General features: G+C 39.4%; 1 protein-coding gene across 4 annotated transcripts in view; it reads right to left on the bottom strand.

The window, feature by feature from the left end:
* The window catches only part of LYST (lysosomal trafficking regulator), a 710,683-nt gene that overhangs the window by 483,639 nt on the left and 212,398 nt on the right, over positions 1-14,646 (bottom strand). The window lies entirely within an intron of this gene.

The following is a 14,646-nucleotide window of genomic DNA, read 5'->3' as shown; positions in this document are numbered from 1 at the left end:
TGTACACACACATATATATATATATATATATATATGGAGAGAAAAAATGGGTCGCAAGAGTATTCTGAGAACGGACAGCAACTGAAATAACCAGCTTGAGTTCTGAGCGGGGACCTACCGAAGGGCAGGCTATTTCAGTTGCTGTCCGTTCTCAGAATACTCTTGCGACCCGTTTTTTCTCTCCATAAGTTTAAAGGGTAATCCAGACGTGGACCCCTTGCTCACGGTGCCTAGAGAGATATTAGCTATGCCTCACTGATGATGCCTAACAAGGCTGAAACGATCGTCTGGGGTTGCTGTATCTCTCGTGCAGAGAGAACTTGCTGGCATTTCGGATCTGGACTACCCGTATGGGTGGGACCAGTCTGATATGCTTCAGATATGTTCTCTCTGTAATGGCACAAGATGAGCTAAAACCAGCTTGAGTTCTGAGCGGGGACCTACCGAAGGGCAGGCTATTTCAGTTGCTGTCCGTTCTCAGAATACTCTTGCGACCTGTTTTTTCTCTCCATATATATATATATATATATATATATATATATATATATATATATATATATATATATATATATATAGTGATGTTCCCACAAGCAAGAAATTGAAAACATGTAATGATTAGTAAAGATTAAAAAAAAAAAAGATTGGTTTCTGTACTTGGTTCATACACCATAGTTGTAGCAAAAATGTGAGTCTTGGATTAGTTTTGATATACTGTATAAACCAATAAAGCATATTTCAAGGCCAGACAAGGACATAATTTCGGTCTGGCGCGGTTCAAAGCCCAGCAGTGCAATAGGTGGGGTGGGGACAAATAGTGTGCGAGTTATCATCAATAACGCACATGTCCTTCAAAGTGGGCATGTCAATTAAGTGACCCTCCAGGGCAGTCCATACACCGAGCTCTGCTGAAGAGCTATTGTATAGGAAAAATATTCTTGTTCACACATTGCATGCAAATTACAATCTTGCTCTGCTTTTGCTGATGACTGGTCTCTGCTGTCCCAATAAGTGGGAACAACAAAAGTTTGACAGTGTATGGGACAGGGTGTTTTGGGTGTGCGTGGAGGCTGCTGTTGAAGTTGTATGTGTTTAGAAACTGCTTGAGGGATTGCATGTGTGGATTTTTTTTTTTTGTGGTATAGTATTTACGTACCCATTTGAATATGGGCCATACAGTGTGTTTATTATCTGCAGGGTATATGGAGTGCAAATAGGGGCTGTGCAGTGTGGGGTAATATATGGACTGTATTGTATGTTGAGAAGGTGACAGCAATGCTCACGGGAGCAATACAAGTGGTCTCAAACCTTATAACTCCACAAATCACAATGAGCTGCCAAGTTGGGGATTTTCTAAATGGCTGCAGAGCTTACTCTCTGGCCTGACACGATCTGAGCACCAGCTCTCTAAGTACCAGCTGGGAAGATAATTTGATCACCTTTGATGGCCTTAGCCCTCTTTTGCTTTCCCTTTGTGAGTACCTCTTTTTTATTTTATTGTAATTCTGTTCTTATTATTTTTTATTACATCTATATTGGTGATCTGTTATTCACTCTGGAATCGCTATACATTTACTCAGGATCCTGAAACACCGCCTGCTAAGATTCCACTGTACCAGTATATTCCACAGACGGGGATCATACTGCCCAGGAACTATCATTTGGAGCGGATCCAGTAAACTGTAAGTGTGTTTCTATATCTCTCTTCACTGAATATAGCAGATCATACTTACAATATGATTTTTTTTTTTTTTTTTTTATGGTAGAGCCTTGTGCAACAGTGCAAAGGTTGCAATCCTTTACAAAAGCTGCCCGCTGCAGGTTTCCGTTTTTCTAGCAGATCCCACAGGTAGACATGTTTTAGTCCAGCATCCTATATAGCACTACATATCACTTCTTGCATGTGAGTGCAAATTAACTGGATCCGGGCTTCTGGAATCAATAGACGCAGTAGTTTGAGATCTGCCCTATGCTGTGGTCATGGTAAGAGGTTATTTCAACACGGTGCAGTGTCTGGCGGTCAATACAAGCTTGAGGCCACTGACGATACTCTTACATAGGTAATCCCTTGAAGGACGATCAGCTAAAGTATTGAGCATAGCTCCCAACATTTCAAATGGACATGCTTTCATTTTAGGGGTGTGAATAGGGATGTGGCCAGGGGCAGAGATCTTCTGAGAAATTTGTAGGTGACTTACTAAACAATGTATGCAACTAAATGTAATATGCAATAAAACAATTCATCTTATTTATAGTATTTTTTATTTATTTATTAATTTGTATTGACAAACAAGATTGACATAAAAAGACAAAAGCATGCACTCCAATGATAATGCACATTTCTACTAAGAAGAATAGAGGAATCAATATTATGTAGTGTATGCAATATACAAATATCAATTGCAGACAAAGAAAGAAAACAAAGAGGTGGTCAGAGCTCACAGATTACCATGTTATATATACTTTTTGAAGTTTGAGTGGAATTAATAATTTTAAATCATGTTTGTCTACTGGGAGGGTGGGGACAATTGTTCTATATAGCGAGACCATCTTTCGAAGTTGTTGTTTTTTTTTGTTTTTTTTTTGCAAAATGGGAGGTTATACAAGTATATTTTTTTCTCCATGTTCATTTGTAAGATCATTTGTTTTTTATATGTACCTGTGAAAAAAACAATGAGCCGTTCCATGAACGGGCAATCAATACTTTAATTGCAATAAAACAATGGATAATTAGGCATAGGTCTAGTTGTTCCAGAATGGGCCAATCAAAATGTAGCAAAGCTACAGTTGGGGATTTAAAAAGTGTAATTCTCATATCTTCTAATAATGCAAATATCCAATTCCATATCCTTTTTATATCCTGAAATCTCCACCAGATATGTTCGCATGTACCCACCTCTAGGTTACATCTCCAACAAACCTCAGAATAAGTTGGACAGACCTTATGCAGCCTATCTGGTACATAGTTCCACCTATAGGTTACTTTGTAGAATGTTTCTACATAATTTAAAGAATGTATATTTTTTGTGACATTTTTTGTGAAGAGCCTGATTTTGCAATATATGGTTATTGTTGCAGTGTTTTAATAACGATTATTCCTCTACTAGGCTCTACGGCATATATCTGAAGGTTAAATACTGCCATCAAATTTGAAAAAAAAAACATTCCCTATCTTGAACAGAGGGGAGAGTACCTCTGGCAATAGAAAAAAATTGTAGAATGCATAAATACATAGGTGTGCACACAAAAAAAAAAAAAAAACATTGATTCTGTTAACATTGCCATGCTCCATTTTGGAAATTCAGTTCTTCTTCTCTCCTGGGAGAGGCACTCAGACAATATTACAACCTAATTGGTTTTCCCATTTAGATATTGCTGAAGGAACAGGGATTGGGGGTGAGGGGGGTTGATCTTATACAATCTATGTATTTGGAAATGGGCCTTTTGATATCCTTATAATTAAACAATCCTGATCGTGAACCAAAGAGGGTCTCAGAACACATATATTTACAAAATGTTGAGTCTTAGATAGGTAAATAAGTCTTGGTTTGGTAAGGAGAATGCCTCTTGAAGTTGGTGAAATGTTTTGATATGGTTTCCTTGAATCAGTTGTTTAACATAACCTATCCCAGCCGTTATCCAGGTTTTGATGTGAAGATCCTCTATAAATTGTTCTAATATACCTATCTGGAGGTATGGTGGGATTGTTTTATCCATTTTCAAATTTATTTTTAGTTTTTCCCACTCATACATTAGATTTTAAACTACCAAGCTATTGCCCAGAACCATTTCATTCTTCACTTTTTATTTGAATTTTTTTTAGGATTCCATATCAGTATATCCCAATTCTTCACCCCTGCGAGATTACATTAGATTCACCACCAAGATTCTCCTCTAGAGGAAAACAATTGGGATCTATAGATATGTGTTATCGTGGTAGCCTTGTAAATATGACCATATTGATTGCACCCAAAACGCACTAAGATGAAAAGTTGCTAGCCTGGCTACCCCCTTTAGTGACCGGGGGTCGGACCCAACCTCTCCCTGAAGGAATGACAATGGTCCACTGCATGCCAGGGTTCAGCCTCTGATCCCTGAACACCCAGCAACAGGCCAGCTTTGGTAAACCCTCAGGGGATGTATGGGATATACTGCCTACATGAAGCCAGGCCAGGATTCAGCCTCTTATCCCTGGAGACCCAGCAAACAGCATATCGGTAAGAGTTGCCAGCCTGGGTACTTCCTTCAGTAACCAGGGGTCGGACCTATCTCTCTCCCGGAAGTGATGACAGTAGTCCACTGCATACATGAGGCCCAGTTGAGACTAAGCCTCTATCCCTGAAGACCCAGCAAACAGCACAGCTGTAAGAGTTGCCAGCCTGGGTACCTCCTTCAGCAATCAGGAGTCTAACCTATCTCTCTCCCTGAAGGGATGACAGCTGTCCATTGCATACATGAGGCCCAGCCGAGTATAAGTCTTTATCCTTGAAGACCCAGTAAGCAGCACTGCCAGAAGGTGACTACCTGGGTATACCTATTCTATGTATTCCACCTTGTATGGGGTTTGGTGAAACCTTCTCCAACTGGTGATGATAAACGGCATATGGGGTACAGATGGAAGCCTATAGTTTAAACAGTTTAGGCTGTCAGTTGTTCAAATCCCCATTTTGCCGCGGAAACACAAGCCTGCAGCTGTTCAGGTAAGTGTATTAGCAATTTAGATTAAAATTAGTATGGGCACCTCTGTTCTTTTTAGTATATGTATCCACTTTATGCATGAGTTACTGTGAGAAAACAGCCTCAGTATATGTATCCACTATATGCTCTATGTATGAGTTACTATGAGGACATGGCCTCAGTATATATATATCCACTATATGCTCTATGTAAGAGTTACTGTGAGGACATCGCCTCAGTATAAGTATCCACTATTTTATATATGTATGAGTTACTATGGGGACACAGCCTTAGTGTATATACCTGCTATATGCTCTATGTATGAGTTACTATGAGGACACAGCCTCAGTATATGTATCCACTATAGGCTCTATGTATGAGTTACTATGGAGACACAGCCTCAGTGTATGTACCCACTATAGGCGCTATGTATGAGTTACAATGAGGATGCTGCCTCAGCAAAGGTATGCACTATAAGCTCTGTGTATGAATTACTATGAAGATACAGCCTCAGTATATGTATCCACTATATTGTCTATGTATGAGTTGATCCGGAGACTCTGCCTTAGTGTGTATTCTTTATTTGCCCTGGGTTGCTGTGAAAACACAGCCTCAGTATATGTCCTCTACATGCTCTTAAGTTGGGGTGAAGACATTGCTTCAGTGTACCTGTTCACTATGTGCTTGATGTATTAGTGGAAACGCAATATATGTGAATGATATAAGACATCCTTTATGAGTCTAATCTAATACTGGTTCTATGTGTGGATTGCGAGTCACAACCTCAGTATATGTGAGTGGTATAGTAGGTGCATGAAGTTCTGTTAAAACACAGCCTCAATTTATCTCACTCATATAATCTTAATGTGGTTACAGGCAGAGAGTCACTGTATATAGCAGTAGTAGGCTATGTATGATTACTGTTTCAACAGACTCAGTATATGTAACTAATATATCTGTGCATAAGGTGCTGTTAAGAAACACCCACAAGGTATGTGATTCATATAATCTGTATGCAGGTTGCGCTGAAATGTAATACAGCCCAATTCTAGCAAATACAAATGCACTGTTGTACTGGGTAAGTAACTATTGCCTACTGTGGAATTTCTATTTCAGTTTTTTAACCCCTTAAGACCAGAGGGCGTACAATTACGCCCTATTTTGAGCGGCTCTAAACGCCGCCGGGAGTAATTGTACGCCCTCCGTTTTTTTCTTACTTACCCAGTCGCCGGCGATCCCACGCCGGCGATCGCGGTTGGGGGGACCCCCAAGGAGCCCCCCGCGGCACGTCCGTCCTCTAGGAGCCCCCCCCCCCCCCCCTCCCCGGCTATGTGAGAGTGAGGTCCTTGCGAGGACCTCACAATCACATGGCCGGGTTAGCTGGCTCAGACATTGCCAGCAGGGGGACTAACTGTAATGACAGTTAGTCACCCTGCTGGCTGGAAATAAAATAAAATTAATTAAATCTGTGTAAAAAAAAAAATTATATACTTAGATTATATATATATATATATACATATATATATACATATATATACATATATATATACATACACACATATATATACATACACACATATATATACATACACACATATATATACATGCTTATTTATTATAAAAAAATACAGAAAAATGCAAAAAAAAATTAAAAATGTGTTTTTTTTTTACAGTTCTTGCAATAATAATGTGTGCCTAATTAGTGCAGGTTAAAGAAAGTAATTAAAAATAAATTCATTTAGTTCTGATTTACAGAATATATACCGTATATACTCGAGTATAAGCAGAGTTTTTCAGCACATTTTTTGTGCTGAAAACCCCCAACTCGGCTTACACTCGAGTCAATAGTCTGTATTATAGAAATTTACATTGCCATAATACAGACTGGGGCTGTGGGGGCTGTCAGAGAGTTTACTTACCTCTCCTGCAGCTCCTGTCAGCTTCCTCCTCCTCTGCGCCGGTCCGTTCAGCACCTCTATCAGCTCACACTGTAAGTCTCGCGAGAGCCTGAGCAGATTTTATGACAACATCCTATTGATTACTGGTTTGGCTTTTTTTAAAGTCTTCTAAAATGTATGCAGCTCAATAATAGTTTTATAGCTATTAGCTGTTTTTGAACTCTGTCCCTCCCTCTATATATATATTGCTTGGGTATTCCCCATGAGTAAATGCTGCCATGAATAATGATCAGGAAAAGGGAAAATTGTTTCATACTTACCGTAATTTTCATTTCCTGGTCATTATTCATGGCAGCATTGCATTCCCACCCATATACTATAGGAGGTGAAGCTAGTTACAAACACTGCCTGATGGGTAGGGGGAGGATCTATTTATACCAGTTGCAGAGTTCTATTTCCTGTCCTTTCTGCTGAGGGGAGGAGCTAACCCATGAGTAAATGCTGCCATGAATAATGATCAGGAAATGAAAATTACGGTAAGTATGAAACAATTTTCCCTTATATATACAGATAATTATATATAATCACATGAATAACTACATAAGTGTACACGTAGACTTTAAATACATATATATATATAAAAAAATTATAGGTGTATATTTAAGTAATATTGTAACATAATTATGTTTTTTTTAATTACCATATATACTCGAGTATAAGCCGAGTTTTTCAGCACATTTTTTGTGCTGAAAAACCCCAACTCGGCTTATACTCGAGTCAGTGTCTGTATTATGGCAATTTACATAATACAGACTGGGGGGGCTGGCAGCGAGCGCTTACCTCTCCTGCAGCTCCTGGCAGCTCCTGTCAGCTCCCTCCTCCTCCGCGCCGGTCCGTTCAACACCTCGGTCAGCTCCCAGTTTAAGTCTCGTGAGAGCCGCGGGGTCATAGTGCGGCTCTCGCGAGACTTACACTGTGAGCTGACAGAGGAGCTGAACGGACCGGCGCGGAGGAGGGAGCTGACAGGAGCTGCAGGAGAGGTACGTAAACTCTCAGCCAGCCCCCCTCCTCCCCCCACTGAACTACCAATGCCACCAGACCCCCAGGGAGTGAGAGGCCCCCTTCCTGCCATGTATCAAGCAGGGAGGGGGGATGGAAAAAATAAATACATAATAATAATAAAATATTAAAAATAATAATAATTAAAAAAATAACAATATAAAAAAAATAATAATAATTAATAAAAATAATCAAAATGCCCACCCCCCACCAACACACACACTGCACTCATACACACACACTGCACTCATACACATTGCAAGCACTATATTTAACCCTGTAACTTTCTACAACACCATAAAACCTGTACATGGGGGGTATTGTTTTACTCGGGAGACTTCGTTGAACACAAATATTAGTGTTTCAAAATGGTAACTAGAGAGTCAAATATAAGGCTTGCATTTCATTTTTTTCACATGAAAATTTGCCAGATTGGTTTTGTTGCCTTTTGAGACCGTATGGTAGCCCAGGAATAAGACTTACTACTCCCATGATGACATACCATTTGCAAAAGTAGACAACCCAAGGTATTGCAAACGGTGTATGTCCAGTCATTTTTAGTAGCTACTTAGTTACAAACACTGGCCAACTATTCGTTTTTTGCTTTTTACACACAAAAACAAATATGAATGCTAACTTAAACTCCTATATGAAATTACTATATGAATAGTGTAATAATTAAACTTGTGCAAAAACAAATTATTTATAGTGCATCTTATTAATTATACCGCATAAATATGTTTATAAGTACCTGACGCTCTTTATGTGTGAATTGTGCCATACTTTTAGTGTTCGATAAATTGTTCCTATCTTAGAGAAGAATTTTATAGCTATATCAATAGTGCTTTATTAACCAGCTAATTGTGTGTGTAGACACTAGTTTAGAGAGGTGCATCTTATTATTTAAATTGTGCATTCTTGATAGTAAAGGGGGAAAAAAAAGTATGTGTGTTTATATTTTTAAAGCGCATTAGTATGCGCATAGATACTTAAAACTAAAAGTGAACTGTGCTATTTTGTTGGAATTAAGTAAATCATTCCTATCTTAAAGACAAATTTTATAAATATATAAATAGTGCTTTAAAGATAGCTTAACCCCTTAATCCCTTAAGGATAGAGCTTCAGAGGCTTGTCTTTAACTTAATGACACAAGCATTTTTTGCATTTTTTGCTGTTTGCGTTCAACTGCAATTTGCATTTTACTAATTTATTGCACCGACGCATATTATATACCGTTTTTTAAAGGACAGAAAGGGCTTTAATTTGATGTAACATATATTTACATAAAGAGGAAAACAGGGAGTAACGAAAGAGCCACAGGGGAAGTACACTTTTTATAGAGCGGGGGGTAACCCCAAAAGTAACATAGCAACAAGGGAGGGCAAAAGTGTACCTGTGTATATTGAGTTATTGCTCAAAGATACGTAAATGCAGAGAGGACTAAGGTGAGCTATATACAGAATATTCAACTGTAGGGCAAAGTCTACCTTAGGTAAAATGCTCAGCAAATAAAGCAAAGAAAAATAAATAAATTTTATTCATAAATGTAAAACCACAACGTGCTAGTGTACAAAACTGAAAACCTAAATAAGTGTTACCCTAAAAACCCAGCATAGGTGTAATACGTGAAAAAAATTAAATAAAAAAGAGAGAACAATCTCTTCCAGGACCTATATCGTATTAATATATAGTAGGGGATATTAGGACTCTTGGGTTTTTTCCAGGCCGCTGGGTAGGTGTGTGAATAACCTCAAACCCTTCTTGCGGTAACACATGGAAAATTACGTATATTGTAGGCCCATTAGGTAGGGATATACCGAGGGAACAAGCACTTTAGCGCCGTGCCCGCGGGAAAATAGTAACGGTCACAATTGTATAGAAGCTATCACAGTGTAGCTGGATTGGTAACTTATTAACGGTCTAGTTGTAGGCTACTTAGTGACCTCCTATTTTGAGCGTATATTGTTATAGTGGCAGTAGTAGGACTGTCCAAATGATACCAGCAGCCTAAAGACATAGGTAGTCTAATATCGCATAAATTATCGGCTGTCTGTACCATTAACGGACTTCTCACATGAACACTTATTAAGTGCGGTACACAAAGCAGTGATTATAAGGAAGAGGAGAACTTCCTCCCCGTGCCTACAAAGGCACCTAGCGATACTACCACTTAACAACCAAAATATGTGAAGGTATAATGACTAGGTACAGAAACTAAGCAAAGTTGATAGGCGGTCTAATGAAAAGAACCGCCACTCCCCGTGCCTTCAAGGGCACCTAACATCCAACCCGCTCAAACAAATAGAGTATAATGAATATTCTTAGGTAGAGATTTGCTTAATATGGTTACTCGAGCAGAGTTGGTCAGTCGTCCTTGTAGCAGATGTAATGAAAAGAACCGCCACTCCCCGTGCCTTCAAGGGCACCTAACATCCAACCCGCTCAAACAAATAGAGTATAATGAATATTCTTAGGTAGAGATTTGCTTAATATGGTTACTCGAGCAGAGTTGGTCAGTCGTCCTGTAAGGAGAGAAATTGCTAGTCCCCGTGCCTTCATGGGCACCTAACAGTAAACCCACTTAGTCGTTAAGAATATCTTGGTAGTATCAAAACAGATAGTAAATATCGAAGGTTATTGTCGCTAAGTGAAAGGCTAGACTGCCTGTTTACCCAAGTTTATACTGCCATTCCCTGGAGAACTGTGCCTTCAAGGGCACCTCAAAGCTAACACCCCTGGAAGAGATGTCTATCCTCAGAGTGGCGAGGACCTGATAAAAACTTCTAACTACTGGTGCGCAGCCTAATAGCTCTAATGGGCACACAAGCCTCCGAATCTAGGCGAAATTAAATGTAGTTAGAGAGTAGCGTGGTCGCTGGTTACAGTGCTCGTCACTAAATCATAGGAGAGGCACTGAAGGACACCCTGACGCGCGCGTTTCGCCCGACCTGGCTCGTCAGGTCGGGCGAAACGCGCGCGTCAGGGTGTCCTTCAGTGCCTCTCCTATGATTTAGTGACGAGCACTGTAACCAGCGACCACGCTACTCTCTAACTACATTTAATTTCGCCTAGATTCGGAGGCTTGTGTGCCCATTAGAGCTATTAGGCTGCGCACCAGTAGTTAGAAGTTTTTATCAGGTCCTCGCCACTCTGAGGATAGACATCTCTTCCAGGGGTGTTAGCTTTGAGGTGCCCTTGAAGGCACAGTTCTCCAGGGAATGGCAGTATAAACTTGGGTAAACAGGCAGTCTAGCCTTTCACTTAGCGACAATAACCTTCGATATTTACTATCTGTTTTGATACTACCAAGATATTCTTAACGACTAAGTGGGTTTACTGTTAGGTGCCCATGAAGGCACGGGGACTAGCAATTTCTCTCCTTACAGGACGACTGACCAACTCTGCTCGAGTAACCATATTAAGCAAATCTCTACCTAAGAATATTCATTATACTCTATTTGTTTGAGCGGGTTGGATGTTAGGTGCCCTTGAAGGCACGGGGAGTGGCGGTTCTTTTCATTACATCTGCTACAAGGACGACTGACCAACTCTGCTCGAGTAACCATATTAAGCAAATCTCTACCTAAGAATATTCATTATACTCTATTTGTTTGAGCGGGTTGGATGTTAGGTGCCCTTGAAGGCACGGGGAGTGGCGGTTCTTTTCATTAGACCGCCTATCAACTTTGCTTAGTTTCTGTACCTAGTCATTATACCTTCACATATTTTGGTTGTTAAGTGGTAGTATCGCTAGGTGCCTTTGTAGGCACGGGGAGGAAGTTCTCCTCTTCCTTATAATCACTGCTTTGTGTACCACACTTAATAAGTGTTCATGTGAGAAGTCCGTTAATGGTACAGACAGCCGATAATTTATGCGATATTAGACTACCTATGTCTTTAGGCTGCTGGTATCATTTGGACAGTCCTACTACTGCCACTATAACAATATACGCTCAAAATAGGAGGTCACTAGGTAGCCTACAACTAGACCGTTAATAAGTTACCAATCCAGCTACACTGTGATAGCTTCTATACAATTGTGACCGTTACTATTTTCCCGCGGGCACGGCGCTAAAGTGCTTGTTCCCTCGGTATATCCCTACCTAATGGGCCTACAATATACGTAATTTTCCATGTGTTACCGCAAGAAGGGTTTGAGGTTATTCACACACCTACCCAGCGGCCTGGAAAAAACCCAAGAGTCCTAATATCCCCTACTATATATTAATACGATATAGGTCCTGGAAGAGATTGTTCTCTCTTTTTTATTTAATTTTTTTCACGTATTACACCTATGCTGGGTTTTTAGGGTAACACTTATTTAGGTTTTCAGTTTTGTACACTAGCACGTTGTGGTTTTACATTTATGAATAAAATGTATTTATTTTTCTTTGCTTTATTTGCTGAGCATTTTACCTAAGGTAGACTTTGCCCTACAGTTGAATATTCTGTATATAGCTCACCTTAGTCCTCTCTGCATTTACGTATCTTTGAGCAATAACTCAATATACACAGGTACACTTTTGCCCTCCCTTGTTGCTATATTTACATAAATGCTTATTTATTATAAAAAAATACAGAAAAATGCAAAAAAAATGAAAAATCTTGATTTTTTTTAAACAGTTTTTGCAATAATAATGTGTGCACAATTAGTGCAGGTTAAGGAAAGTAATTAAAAATAAATTCATTTAGTTGTTTTGATTTACAGAATATATAATGTGTCTGGGATTTTAAGTTTTTTTTTGGTAGTTACAGCTCACAAAGCACAAGGAGTAAAATAAACTTTTAATGTGGAGCGATTTTAGAATTTGGTATGCTTGTCTTGTAAGCTTAATAGCCATAAAAGAAAACAAAATTCCCACACAAAAGTATATATTTATATAAAGTAGACATAACAGGCTATTTACCTAAGGTTGTTTTGACACTTTCTACGTAGCCATTTTACCGCCAACCTCTGCTAAATATTGGAGTAAAATTGTGTTTTTTGGGGGTTTTCGCACACAAACTTATAACAAAGAACTTCTCATGTGTATTTTGTAAAGTTGTGCTATTCCTGTACAAAGTTTTATTATGTGTTCAGTTACTTCTGCTGAGTACAACGGTACCCCTATTGTATGTCTTTGGCACTATTTTGTGAAGCTACAGTGCCATATAGGAGACCTGTCCTTTTCAGTATTCACAGTAGAATTTTGAGAGACGGATTTAATGAGCCTATGCTTCCATTTGGGGTATTATAACAGTTTGACTGTTCAAAAAAACCCACAAAGGCCTACCATTTGTAAAAGTAGACACTCCAGGGTATCTCATAAGGTGCATATTGTGCCTTAACATGCCCCCATTTTTTTACCATTACATGCCAAAGTATGTGGTAAAAAATAATTTTGTGCATTTTTTACATACGGATTGCATTTTTGCTGGGCATTTTGTATATTTCATATGTGCCACTAAGTTCAAACCCCCCAAATTATGCTCAGCTAAGTCTTCTGAGTAAAAGGACACCCCCATTGTATGTCTATGGCACTATTTCATGAAGCTACAGTGCCATACAGGAGACCTGTCCTTTTCAGTATTCACAGTAGAATTTTGAGAGACGGATTTAATGAGCCTATGCTTCCATTTGGGGTATTATAACAGTTTGACTGTTCGAAAAAAAACCACAAAGGCCTACCATTTGTAAAAGTAGACACTCCAGGGTATCTCATAAGGTGCATATTGTGCCTTAACATGCCCCCATTTTTTTACCATTACATGCCAAAGTATGTGGCAAAAAATAATTTTGTGCATTTTTTACATACTGATTGCATTTTTGCTGGGCATTTTGTATATTTCATATGTGCCACTAAGTTCAAAACCTCCAAATTATGCTCAGCTAAGTCTTCTGAGTAAAAAGACACCCCCAATGAATGTCTTTGGCACTATTTTGTGGAGTTACAGTGCCATATTGGAGACCAAGCCATATCAGCTTTTACAGAACTTTGGATTTTGACGCTGGGCCTATGTGCAATTTCCAAGCATCTTCGCAGGTTTTAAATTCAAACTACCCCACAAAGGCCTACCATTTCTTAAAGTAGACAAGTAGACACCCCAGAGTATTTCTAAAGGCATATTTTGAACCTAAGCGTGGGATAATTTTTTCCGCTAGCTTGTACCAGGTGTAGTGGTAATAAGCGTTTTTTTCTGCCTTTTTGACACACAAAGTGAGTTTGCACAGTATATTTTGCAAACCTTATGTGTGCTACGACTGTATAATACTTCATATGTGGCTCAGCTATGTCAGCTGAGTACAAAAATACCCCCGTATGTACATTTGCCAGGTATATGTGGACATCGGAGGGGCACATTTGGGACACAGCCATTCCATTTTTTTTTCAAACTTTAAATTTTTACGCTGTGCCCATGTCCCATTTTAGAGTATTTTACCAGGCTATATAATCCAAATAACCCATAAAGCCATACCATTTCTTAAAGAAGACATCCCAGGGTATTTCAAAAGGCATATTTTGAACCTTAGCGTGGGATAATTTTTCCGCTAGTTTGTCCCAGATGTAGTGGTAATGAGCGTTATTATATGTATTTTTTTACTTTTTAAAACTTTTTAAAACTATTTTTTTTTTGTGAATTAAATTTTATTCAGGTTTTCAAGAGTATACATTCGAACAATAATAAAAGTAAATGTCTCAAAGGTGGTTCGGTGAAACACGCAGGTTTCCAGTAAATGGCACGTACAAGTTATCAGGTACAGTATTAGCGAATCTTAAGTATCGGTACAGCAATGCAGGGAAACGCGCAGGTTTCCAGGTCGAAGCATGTAAAGTTAAGCCTTTGATGGCATACCTGTGGTCCGCTGTATCCTAGTCCGGCTGCGTGGCCCGCAAGTTCGCCCGGGCCGGGGGGGGGGAGGGGAGATGAGAAAACAGGGGGGGGGGGGGGAATCTTCAGCGTTTAGGGAAGCGTCATCCCTGCCCCATGGGTCTGTGTGGCCCCTCGTCCCCGTCAGGGCTAAGACTATCGTGTT

The sequence above is a fragment of the Pelobates fuscus genome, chromosome 2 (assembly GCF_036172605.1).
Source record: "Pelobates fuscus isolate aPelFus1 chromosome 2, aPelFus1.pri, whole genome shotgun sequence".
In the NCBI taxonomy this organism is placed as follows: domain Eukaryota; kingdom Metazoa; phylum Chordata; class Amphibia; order Anura; family Pelobatidae; genus Pelobates; species Pelobates fuscus.
The sequence above is the reverse complement of the archived record's forward strand: the minus strand, read 5'-3'. Positions and strand labels throughout refer to the sequence as shown.